Source organism: Cebidichthys violaceus, unplaced genomic scaffold (assembly GCF_023349555.1).
Source record: "Cebidichthys violaceus isolate CVI_PGR_0920_01 unplaced genomic scaffold, fCebVio1.0.p SCAF_418, whole genome shotgun sequence".
NCBI classification, from domain to species: Eukaryota; Metazoa; Chordata; class Actinopteri; order Perciformes; family Stichaeidae; genus Cebidichthys; species Cebidichthys violaceus.
In genome coordinates, this window is record NW_027176615.1 from 1 (window position 1) to 12,132 (window position 12,132).

General features: G+C 45.5%; 1 pseudogene; it reads left to right on the plus strand.

Moving 5' to 3' along the window:
- Window positions 1-1,189: 1,189 nt before the first annotated feature.
- On the plus strand, window positions 1,190-9,960 carry LOC137886139 (endoplasmic reticulum junction formation protein lunapark-B-like; annotated as a pseudogene).
- Window positions 9,961-12,132: the final 2,172 nt, after the last annotated feature.

Genomic DNA, 12,132 nt, shown 5'->3' on the forward strand with positions numbered 1-12,132 from the left:
ACACTAACGCGATGCCGTCTGTCTAGACGGAGCATGCGCTGTTGTCCACAAGATGACCGTTCTGCTGTGTGGTCCTTTGTCATACATGCAGGTATGTTACACTATGTTGTTCTGTAGAGTGTGGTCATATTTTAAACATGCAGATTGAGTATTTTCTATAGTCTACACCTTTACTCAGTTATACATATATTTTTGGTTATATATTTTTTTGTATTTCTTCTCATCCATTTAAGAGAGAGACAGTTTCTGTTCTATTTCATCTATTTTATTGACATGAATTTAAGCCCACTATACGATCACTGTATCAGTCTATTTCAAACTGTGTAATCCACTGTTAAGATTCCTGTCTGCTGCTAGTGTGTGTGCTCCTCTGTTTCCCCCAATCACCTCTCCTCGTGTGTGTTCTCATTCCCCTTTCTGGTGAGTTATTGTGTGCCATGTACTTGTGTTTTGTTTTTTGTGTCAGCCTGCAGTTTCCACCCCCCGAGTTCCGCCCACTACCACGCCCCCTCTCTGTAGGCTCAGCTGTTGTGCATTCCGGTGATCATCTCAAGCTGGCTTAAATCGCCCCGGTGTTCCTCCGGCACGTCGTCAGTCCGTTCTCCAGTCCGCTACCTAGTCACGTAAGTCTGAATATTGTTTCAGTGAAGATCCTGTCCTGACTTTCTGGCTGTCTTCAGCACTCCTGCCACTCAGAGTAGATCCTCGGGAGTCACCTGTGGAAGAGGCCGTCTGCCGTCTGGCGTCGTACCTCGGTGGACGCCTGCCGACGTCCTGGTGATCCCGCGTTTCCACGTGGTCGAGCCGTCCCGCCCATTGGAGGTCTTCTGGCACCGGTTGTCTTCCGTGTCCACGGCCTCGAGCGATCCCGTCCGGACCTTTCCCCGGTGAGAGTTCGGTTTCCTCCCCGAGTCCGAAGGAGAGACTTTGGTCCACTGGACACTGTGCCGCTGTTTAGCGTGTTGATCTGTATTGATTCTGCACGTGAGAAATAAAACCCCTGGCTGGATTCATCCTGCTGTGAGTGTGCGTTTGGGTCCGCTTCCTACACTATCACAGAACATCCTCAAAGCGATGGAGGATTCGTTACTAGACGGAGCACTGTAATGTTCAGAAATTTCTCAAACAGAGAGGAAGAAGGCCATAGTGGAGAAGAAGGCCACTGAAGAGAAGAAGCAGCAGCCCCCCCCCCCTTTGCACTCTTTGTTCCATCAGCAAGCAGGGCAGGAGTCAGCAGGTCCAGGTCAAAATCAAAAGTATTTAATATTGTTAACAGAAGCCAAAACAATCACAAACCAAATTACACTACCGAAGAAATATGAGACCTCGTTCATACCACAGGACAGATTGATGTATCTGCCCCATGGTACGAAGGAAGTCTGATTCTCTCAGGGGACAAACAGCTCCTTTGCCCCCCCAGAGTTACATTCCTCAACCTATTGATCAGCTCCATGATTGGCTGAAGTCCAATGGGCTCCTCCTTGGATCCTGACCCATTGTCCTGGGCAGACACCTCAGTGAACTACCCTCTTCCCCCGCTGGTTTACACCTTCTGACATTCCTCAAACCCCCATCACAGACACTCAATATACATTCAATGACCACACTCTTTGGTTTAACACTTCCTAAGTAAACACACTGTGACACATAATATCCAGCACTAGGAATGCTTTAAAACTTAAAATTCCTCACAGCACGCGTTGTTGTCTGCGAGATGACCGTCCTTCTATGTTGTCCTTTGTCATAAATGCAGATGTGGAATGAACCTGCTGTTACCACGAGCCTGACCAGCTCCATGAGATCCATCTAGCCAGGAGACATCTCACAGAGGTCTCCACACATTATGTTGTTTGTTTATGAACTACGTCTGTTTGTTCTGTGAGCAGCCATGGGCAAAGATTGATTCAGTAAATCCACAACAACAATGGCAGCCACTGAACAGCTTCTCTATCAGCAGCTTGCTGAATCCTCCATGATGCAAGTGTTTAATGTCAAAGCAGGGCTGACGTGGTGTTTAACATCAGCAGCATACATTGTTTTAACTGTAGCCAGGATTGTGTTTTAACAGACACTTTGTGTTCAATAGTGAACCAAAGAGGAGACGACTGTAATCGACAGATACGGCTCTAATATCAGATGAGGGTAAGAAGACATTTAAAAAACACTTCAGCTTTAAGTGAAATCAAGGAGTTATTAACACGACACAATATGAACAGAATGCAAGAAACCAACAACAATTATGAGACCAGACTAATACAGGCTTCATCAAATCTTAAAGAAAGTCTTTTTTAAGAAGATGGCAAATCTGATGTTGTTGCTCTGATCTCTTCAGGGAGAGCGCTGGGACCAACATTAATAGTGTTGTCTTTCATTGCAAAGATTTAAGAGCGCTGAAATCTAGCATGAGGCCAAGTTGTGCAGTACGTCAACCAGTATTCATCAAACGATTATGAATGGATAGATTTGACTTCACAAGCCCTGAACAGTGAGACAACAAATAAGTTGAACACTGAGTCATAGTGGACTTTAGTGATGTTCAAGTGATGAAAGTATTAGAGATGATTTGGTTGTTAACTGTGGACACAGTGAACCCTGCACCCGAGCTTGATGAAGTTCAAGTGCTATTTTTAGACGTACTAGAGAAGTCAAAGGGACAGACAGACAGACAGAGTGGAGCAATAGAAAGTGCAACCCTTGGTTTTTGAAATCATACATCTTCAGAAGTAGAATGAGAGGAATATGCACAGATGTAGAGAAATGTGAAGTGACATTTTCTTTTGACAGTCAGCCAAGATATTTCAGTGAAGCAGGAAGTGACCCTTGATTAGTCCCAAGTACATGTGTGTACAGTGACAGGGTTGATTGATTACTGACACATCAGTCAGCTGTTGACTGTGATACCTTTGTCTGATGAACCCGATGATGACTTTCTGATCTTCATCCTCAATCCAGACAAAGCCAACCACAGTGGAGCAGCTGGAGAACATCCACAAGGTACCGACTAAACCCTGGATCTGTTTTTGTCTTTCTTAGTCACTCAGTTTCTCTGTGTTCTTCTTTAGATCATGAGTACAGTTGAGCGGTCCATGCATGCCCAGTTTGCATTTTGGTTTCTCACAGTGTGTGTGTGTGTGTGTGTGTGTGTGTGTGTGTGTGTGTGTGTGTGTGTGTGTGTGTGTGTGTGTGTGTATCTATATAGTTCTACAATACATCAGGGGCCTTTCTCCCAAGCAGGATGATTGAATTACAGGATGATCACACTGAACATGGTGCAGGAATGTCCTCAAACCTGCTTCATGAGAAAGCTCTGTATTTTATTGAAGATGGGGCATATCAACCTGAAACTCATATTTGAGTATCCCAAATGAAATCCAAGAACAAATAGAACTTAAAGTTACCGAAAACAGATTTCTGCTAACTCTCAATTAGTGAACTCTAACCTTGACGTCTGATTATTTGAGCTTCTTTGCACACTGCTTGAATAACCTTTAAACCTCCATGTTTCCCTTGTAGGAGATTAAAGAGCTGGAGGAGTTCAGAGCCAAAAACCAACGTCTGCAGAAGGTAGAGTCAGCAAAACATCCCAGATGTGCTTGAATTGCATTTTCCTCTCCCTCACTGTGTGTGTGTGTGTGTGTGTGTGTGTGTGTGTGTGTGTGTGTGTGTGTGTGTGTGTGTGTGTGTGTGTGTGTGTGTGTGTGTGTGTGTGTGGTACCGAATGACCTCGCTGGTTGTGGCTCTACCTACCTGAACAATGGTTTCAGAGAATAGCCATGGCCCTGCCTTTCTTCATATACCCTGTGCTGTGAGTTCATTCATAATCTCCCTCACAACCATCTCAAACTATTACTTTAGTACCCTGTTCCTTCAATGCATGCTGTTTTCTTTGACAAACTGTACAGTGTGCAAAGTGACTTAATGTTAGTTGTAAAGTTTGACTCTGAAGCTGATTATTAAGAACATGTGCTTCTCTTTTTCTCCCTCGTCCTCAGGGTTTGGTTCATCAGGAAGTTGTTGGTCTTTCTCTTTTCAAACGCACTGAGAGAAACAGGAAGTTGTCCGTCTGTCCATCCAGCGAACACACAACACCTCTGTTTCATGGTCTGGTTAATGTTGTGACTTACCAAATGACTCTTTGACTTAGTATTTAGTATATAGTTTGTATTACCTCTCGTTTTTTTGTTGTTGGTTTTTTGTTTTTTTGCAGACTTAAACTCACAACACTGTTATTGTCTCCTTTTTAGATGATGAATTGGAAGATTTAAAGGTTTACAAAACACTCAACATTTAATATATGTGGCTTTTACTGACTTGTTTAAAGAGAGTTTGGATGCCATTAGGTTAGGGAGTGTTCATTTATTCATCTTCGTCTGCTTATCCGGGATCGGGTCGCGGGGGCAACAGCCCCAGCAGGGGACCCCAAACTTCCCTTTCCCGGGCCACATCAGCCAGCTCTGACTGGGGGATCCTGAGGCGCTCCCAGGCCAGTTTGGAGATATAGTCCCTCCACCTGGTCCTGGGCCTCCCTCGGGGTCTCCTCCCAGCTGGTCGTGCCTGGAACACCTCCCTAGGGAGGCGCCCAGGTGGCATCCTCACCAGATGCCCGAACCACCTCAACTGGCTCCGTTCCACGCAAAGAAGCAGCGGCTCTACTCAGAGTCCCTCACGGATGACCGAACTTCTCACCCTATCTCTAAGGGAGATGCCAGCCACCCTCCTGAGGAAACCCATTTCGGCCGCTTGTACCCGCGATCTAATTCTTTCGGTCATGACCCAGTCCACATGACCATAGGTGAGGGTAGAAACGAAGATTGCCCGGTAGATAGAGAGCTTTGCCTTGCGGCTCAGCTCTCTTTTCGTCACAACGGTGCGGTAAAGCGACTGCAATACCGCCCCAGCTTCTCCGATTCTCCGGCCAATCTCACGTTCCATTGTTCCCTCACTCGCGAACAAGACCCCAAGGTACTTGAACTCCTTCACTTGGGGTAAGGACTCATTCCCTACCCGGAGTGGGCAATCCACCGGTTTCCTGCTGAGAACCATGGCCTCAGATTTAGAGGTGCTGATCCTCATCCCAAACCGCTTCACACGAACCGATCCAGTGAGTGCTGGAGGTCACAGCCCGATGAAGACATCAGGACCACATCATCTGCAAAAAGCAGCGATGCAATCCTCAGCCCACCGAACTGTAAACACTCCTCCCCACGACTACGCCTCAATATCCTGGCCATGAATACCACAAACAGGATTGGTGACAAAGCGCAGCCCTGGCGGAGGCCAACCCTCACCGGAAACGAGTCCGACTTACTACCGAGAACCCGGACACAGCTCTCGCTTTGGGCATACAGGGATTGGATGGCCCCCAGAAGTGGCCCCCTCACCCCATACTCCCGCAGCACCTCCCACAGTATCTCCCGGGGGACCCGGTCATACGCCTTCTCCAGGTCCACAAAACACATGTAGACCGGATGGGCGTATTCCCAAGCCCCCTCCAGGATCCTTGCGAGAGTGAAGAGCTGGTCCGTTGTTCCACGGCCAGGACGGAATCCGCATTGTTCCTCTTCAATCCGAGGTTCGACTATTGGCCGAACCCTCCTTTCCAGCACCTTGGAGTAGACTTTACCAGGGAGGCTGAGTAGTGTGATACCTCGGTAATTGGCACACACCCTCTGGTCCCCCTTTTTGAACAGGGGAACCACCACCCCGGTCTGCCACTGGTTAGGGAGTGTTGACTGTTCAAAATGTTAAAATCCAAAATGTAATTATTTTTAATTTTTTTTAACAATATGCAAAGTAATGTGTATTGCCACAATAATTGCTACATGTTCATTGCAGCTGCCTCCTAATGTTTCCTTAGTGTAGTTTCCCTTCTTATCATTTAGGTTTTGCTCGTTACAAAATGATTCAGGCTAAGTGTTACGGCCGGTTATCCTGGACCCAGAAGCAGACACGGACACAGCAGTATAGGTGAAGAAAAAGAGTTTTAGTGAGAACTAGTAGGACAGGCGGGGATTGCTGGAGTCCTGCTGCGTCCTCAGATGACTCCTAGGCCAGGACAAGGTATGACGCACATCAATACACAACGGAAAGATGAACGTTTAAAGTTTGTTCAGTGGCTTCTGATGGAGCTCAGGCTATAGGTGTGCAGATAAGCACTAAGTCAAAGGCAACTGGAACGAACAGAAAGCCCAGTTGTTGTAGACATGCGTCTGTGTCTTTATCCCGTGTTGCTCTCCTTACAGAACATTCCCTCTCTCAGCTCCAGGAGGATCACCGGAGAGATCTGCTCGGTCTGCCTCCGTCTTCAAGGGGGCAAGACCCAGGACCCCCTGCTCTCCTCTACCAGGAGTAGGTCGGTTGAAAAGCATGCGATTGCATCTTGTCATAAAATAAACAGTGCTGTGGCTGGTTTCTACAGTCTTAGTTTGGGTTTTGTAAGACCCGTGTAGTGAATCTAGGCTCCAACTCTGCACATTGTACTGAGGCCAACAGAGATCAGCAAGTCTGTGAACTCAAATGTAAAACCTTGAATCTGTATGAAATGTCTAATATCTGAATTTAAAAGATCAATGCATTCTCCTTTTTGTGTGTGTACTCATTCCCATCTGTTTTCTGAAAGGCATGCACCCACCGGGTCCTCCATTGGCAAGACCCATCCTGCCCAAAGACAGGGGAGCTGTGGACCGAGTCATTGAAGACCTGGTTGGGGACGGACCACAGAACAGGTGAAGACCCTTCTGTTATTTAGCAGTCTGCAGATTCCCCACAAGGGAGTGGTGTTCAGTCATTGTCAGACCTCCTCTACCCGCACAAACCGATAAGATTGTGAATCTATAGCAGCAGAATGATACATATACTTCTCCTGCCTTCAGGACTTGTGTGGAGCCCTTGATCAAACCCCTAATGTGCTAGTTAGCTGCACCTCTTGAGCTCTGTTTACCTATGATTGAGGACTAAAGTACATGTCTCCTGGGGTCATCAGAGGTCCTCACTGACCAAAGTAGACGAGGAAGATTAATGGAAATTAACTTTTGCTAAATAGCTCCTTGAATGAAATTAACATTGCAAAAGTATTTAATCAAACAGCGTCTGCCTCTGTCCCTCCTTCCTTCCTTCCTTCCTTTAGATACGCTTTGGTCTGCCAGCAGTGTTGTTCTCATAACGGCATGGCTCTGAAAGAAGAGTTTGAATATCTCGGTCAGAACAGAAACGCACCATTACATTTAATGAGAAGGACTCTCCACTAAGAGGGAACACAATGTACATTTTTTTTTACAATCTCTCCCTCTAATCTCTCTCTTTCTTGTTTCTTATCTTCCACCTGCTTAGCGTTCCGTTGTGCGTACTGCTACTTCCTGAATCCGACCAGGAAAACGTGCCCTCAGGCTCCCAGAGTTCAGCTATGAGAGGAGGCTGCGAGCAGAATCGCGTTCCCCTGGACCAACGCCGCGTTCTGGGACAGACACAGAGGAGAGTGCGCCCCCCTCTGGAAGTACTGGGAAACAACACACAGATGAGCAGCCAGCAAGGCGAGGTCTTCTCCCCGTTCTGTGCATCTTAATGTCACTGACTCGTGTTAAAGGCTTAGTGCACTGCTCTAGTTGACCTTTTCTCATTAGTTTGTGTTTGATTCTTTTCCCAACGTTGATGTCCACTTCTACCCTTTATGTAGTTGTTAGTGAGCAAGGCGCCAGCAGAGGTGAGACACCTCCACCACCTTCAAATATCACCATCCTCTCTGCTCCAGAAAGCAACCAAGTCTTTAAGAAACTGTAACGTTAGGGTTGAGAAACACAACTGACATGAGGTAATCTCTCAATATCTTCTATTCATATTTTTACCAGATGAAATCAGTTGACACAATGGAATTGGTTTGTTCTAGGTGCAGGCAATCGTTTGTTACATTAGTCATTTAGCAGACGCTTTTATCCAAAGCGACTTACAGTATCTATCTATGTATTATTTTTAATTTTTTTTCGGGTTAAGTGTCTTGCTCAAGGACACATTGACATGAAGCTAGTGGAGCAGGGGCCAGGGATCGAACCGCTGACCCTCTGATTGAAGGGCAGCCCTGGTCTCCACTTAGCCACTGTCACCCATGGTTGTTGTCATGGTGATGCAACACAAACTAGTCAGCAGAAGAAAGCAGCTTGCAGAGTGGCGTACCAGTTAAATGCTAGTGTCATTTTTACAAAGGAACCTTGAGCACACTAACCGTGTTGTGTTATAGTGACCAGTGGGTGTAATGGTGTGATCTTGCCTCTAGCCAAGGGTCCAGCTCCCAGTTTCCAGATCCAGCAGAGTCCAAAGACCCCTCAGAACTCATATTTGATATTTAAAAACTTGTCCGACTCTTGTTCATATCGGTTTACTTTGCATCTGTAGTTTAGTTTTGCTCTGCTAGATTTATCGGTTCCCCTTCAGCCAACGGGTTAGGGTTAGGAAGCCCATCGTTGTGGTTCTTGAAGGTCCCCAGCTTCACGCTGCAGGTCGAGCAGGAAATGGAGGACGATGATCTCGCAGTAGCTCTTGAAGATGGCCGGAGGGTTCCACGTTTTCATTCCAGTGTGCTCCAACAGGACTTTGGTTTCGTGGATGATGGCAAAGTCGCCGTCAGCGCTGAGGAAGACAGGGACAGAGGGAGAGTATGAGAGAAGCATGCGAGGCATTTGGACGAACAGGTGTTTGTCTGTGTGTGTGTGTGTGTGTGTGTGTGTGTGTGTGTGTGTGTGTGTGTGTGTGTGTGTGTGTGTGTGTGTGTGTGTGTGTGTGTGTGTGTGTGTGTGTGTGTACTTGTTGTACAGCACCAGGTCTGGTTTCCATATGTCGGTTGAAGGGACTCTGATCTTCCTGATGCCTCCATATTCATCTGAATTCATCAGGTTCACATGGAGCCATTGCTGGGGTGAAAATCAGAGAAACTTGTGTGAGGATTTGGTGAAAAACACCCAGGTGTGTTTCCCTGTTTTCCCCGATCACCTCTCCTCATGTGGGCTGTCGTTCCCCTGTCTGTTTGTTTTGCCACGTGCTTGTGTTTTGTTCCGTGTCCCTCAGTAGTGTCCTCCTTAGAGTCCCGCCTACTTCCTTCCTTCCTCTCTCCGTAGGCACAGCTGTGCCTCATCTCCTGTGATCAACTCCAGCCGACATAAATACTCCGGTCATTCTCGTCCCAGCTGTCGGTCCGTCCGTTACCCTACCTGGTATTCCGCCCCATAAGTCTGATCGTTTTCACTCTGAAGTTCCAGAGCTAACTCCTCGTTTTGTCTGCAAGTTACCTGCCGTCCAGTGTCGAGCCTCGGGTTTCACCTGGTCGAAGAAGAACTCCAGTTCGTTCCACGGAGATCAACTGTGATGTCTTGCCTATTCCTGTGTCGAGCCTCGGGTGTCACACAGTCGAACCTGCCTGCCTGTCTGCAAGCCACGTACGCGGCATAGCCACTTTCCGGCTTGGACAAGGACGGAGCGCGCAGACGCACCTCCGTTTCTTCCCGGGACTGAATCCTGCCTGCCTGCCTGCCTGCCTGCAAGCCGCGAACGCAGCATAGCCATTTTCCGGCTCAGACCTAAGCGGAGCGCGTGGACGCGCCTCTGCTTTCACGTGACTGTATCCTGCCGGTTTGTTTTCCCTGTCACTCAGCGCGGGAGCGGCACTCTCTCACTTTGGGATTCAGAGGTGAGAGAGGAGGAACAATTCGTCGCTATAGGAACCGGGCCGCCTCAGAACTTTCTCTTTTATTTTGTTTCCTGTGTTTTGACCTGCCTGAGTTAATTAAAACACCCTGTTTTTGAGAAAGAACTCTGCTGTCCTGTGTCTGCATTTGGGTCCGTATACACACCACATCATAACAACTTGAGATCATTGTGTCTACTAATGTACTGATGAAGCCAAGTTTAGTTGTTTTTATTCCCAGAATGAATACATTGTGAAAATACAAGTTGTCATGTACTGTATATATCACAGCAGAAGAAATAAAAATGTTGTAACCTCCAGCAGTCACCATGTCATAAACCCTTCTTTCTATTTCAACTAGTTGAAACCACAAATATCATTCATTTGTGGTTTCAACTAGTTGAAACCACAAATATCATTCATTTGTGATACTGTCAAGTGGTCCCTCACTTTTGCGAGGTTTCAATGTGCAAACTCCCCCACTTGAAAAGGACAGCCAATTTCAGGAAGACTTCACAGGATTCCACTCATTGATCACACTTTTGCTTTCTTTTCCTTCTTTCTTTTATTTTAGAAGTTTGATGCAGTGATCAAGTAACCAGGTGGAAAAACCTTTAAATACAAACAAAACACCACTTAAGAAAATGAAAAGCAAGATAACCACATGCAGTTAACAGACTACAATACTTAAATGACTTAAATTAAATACCCAAAAATTAACCTTGTAAATACATAGCAAATCCACTTTTAATTATTTAAATACCATGACAGCATTTTAACTATTTACCTAACATGCTTTTAACCATCAGTATTTGCAGTTCTTAATCAGTTCATCTCAGTCAATGGCTACAAACAACGGGCTACAACCGTTACAATGTATGATAGCTCACCGGCTGCTTCTTCCTTGTTCAAAACGAGCTTTGGTTTGCACAAACACTGTTTCAGTCACTTCTGTTGCTTCCTCCCAGATTCTCAGTGCTGCTCTGCCGTGATTCTGTGAGTGTGTGACTGCAAAGCCAGTTAATTAGCTGATCAATCTCACCTGGTGCTCTCAGGCTGTAAGGGGCGTGGCCCACAGTTCAACTCAACAGATACTATTTGTGTAACATATTCACCAATAATAAATAAATACATGATAATGGGTTACCAGTTGCAACTAGATCTATATGTAAATTAAACAGCAGATTCTCAATTATAATAATTGAGTAACTGTTTTGGGTGTCACATGGTAAAAACTTTAATAGCATTAATTTCTATGGAAATTTGTGCGTAGAAACACTCTTTTGTTGATAATCAAAGGTGAGCATTACTGTAATTCCCTTAAAATAACCGTAAACATTGACTGGTGTTGAGAGATCGTAGAAAAGTATGAAAGTATAAAAGTATAACTGTTATAACGTGTAAACCTTTTCAATCAACGTATAACCATTGAACCTATAAACCGTTTTACTTTTTGATAGAAATGATTAAACCTATAACTTGCTTTACTTTTTGATAGATGTGATGAACCATATAAACTGTATATGTGTCTTTATTAGAATAGTCACTCTAAAACGTATGCTTCCTCTTGTGAACAGGATCAAACCAGTTACGTTCTGTGTTAGCTCTAAAAGAGGGGAGGACTTGTGTGTGAGTTACTCATGAGCCTGAAGGAGGTGGAGCTTTTTAGCAGCATAAAAAGGAACAGAGAATCTGTGAGTTTGGGCTTTTTCCCCCCCAACTGGACTTGGGGGTCTTACCCCCTTAGAAAGTGACTGGATTATTCCTCATAGCAAAATCAGTGAGAACTGATAAAGAGGAAAACTCCATATAGAAGGAGTGTTAGACTTATTTCTTGTACCACAGAAACTGTTTCATTGACTTGAAATTGTTGTATGAGATTGTTGTGAGAAAAACCTAAATAAAAATCCGGCCTTACATTTTGTAAGAGACTGAAACCAAAGTATTCTGGTCCTTTAAAACAATTTAACCCCCTGTCCGTTGATGATGTGATCAGAAGTGAGGACTGAAGCATGCAGAGGAGCTTAAGGTAAGTACCCTGAGTGAAGACTTGGCAGTGTTAGTCATAAAACGGTGAGAATGTTCACAATAGGCAATAGTAAAGTACAGACGAAGTACATAACTATTACATACAGGGTGCTAGGGTTGCATCCCATTGAGAACGCCTAGGGCTTTAGCCGTAAAAGAATTTCAAGAAGACAATTAATCCGAAATCCTAACAATTTAGCGACGGGGTGAGATAAAAGGCCGAAGGTATTGTTCCAGCACCTCAAAAAGGAACGTATATCCTTGCAGGTGGGACAGCCGACGGAGTGACCACCGTGTTAGGTGCGAACGACTTCCCCGCCTAGAAACGGGGCAGGTGCCGCTCACGCTTCACTGGCTGTACATATAAAAAGATCTATTCCAAATCCTGTTAAATCGACATACTTGCAATGTGGCGTACCCTCTGAGCATAGTCT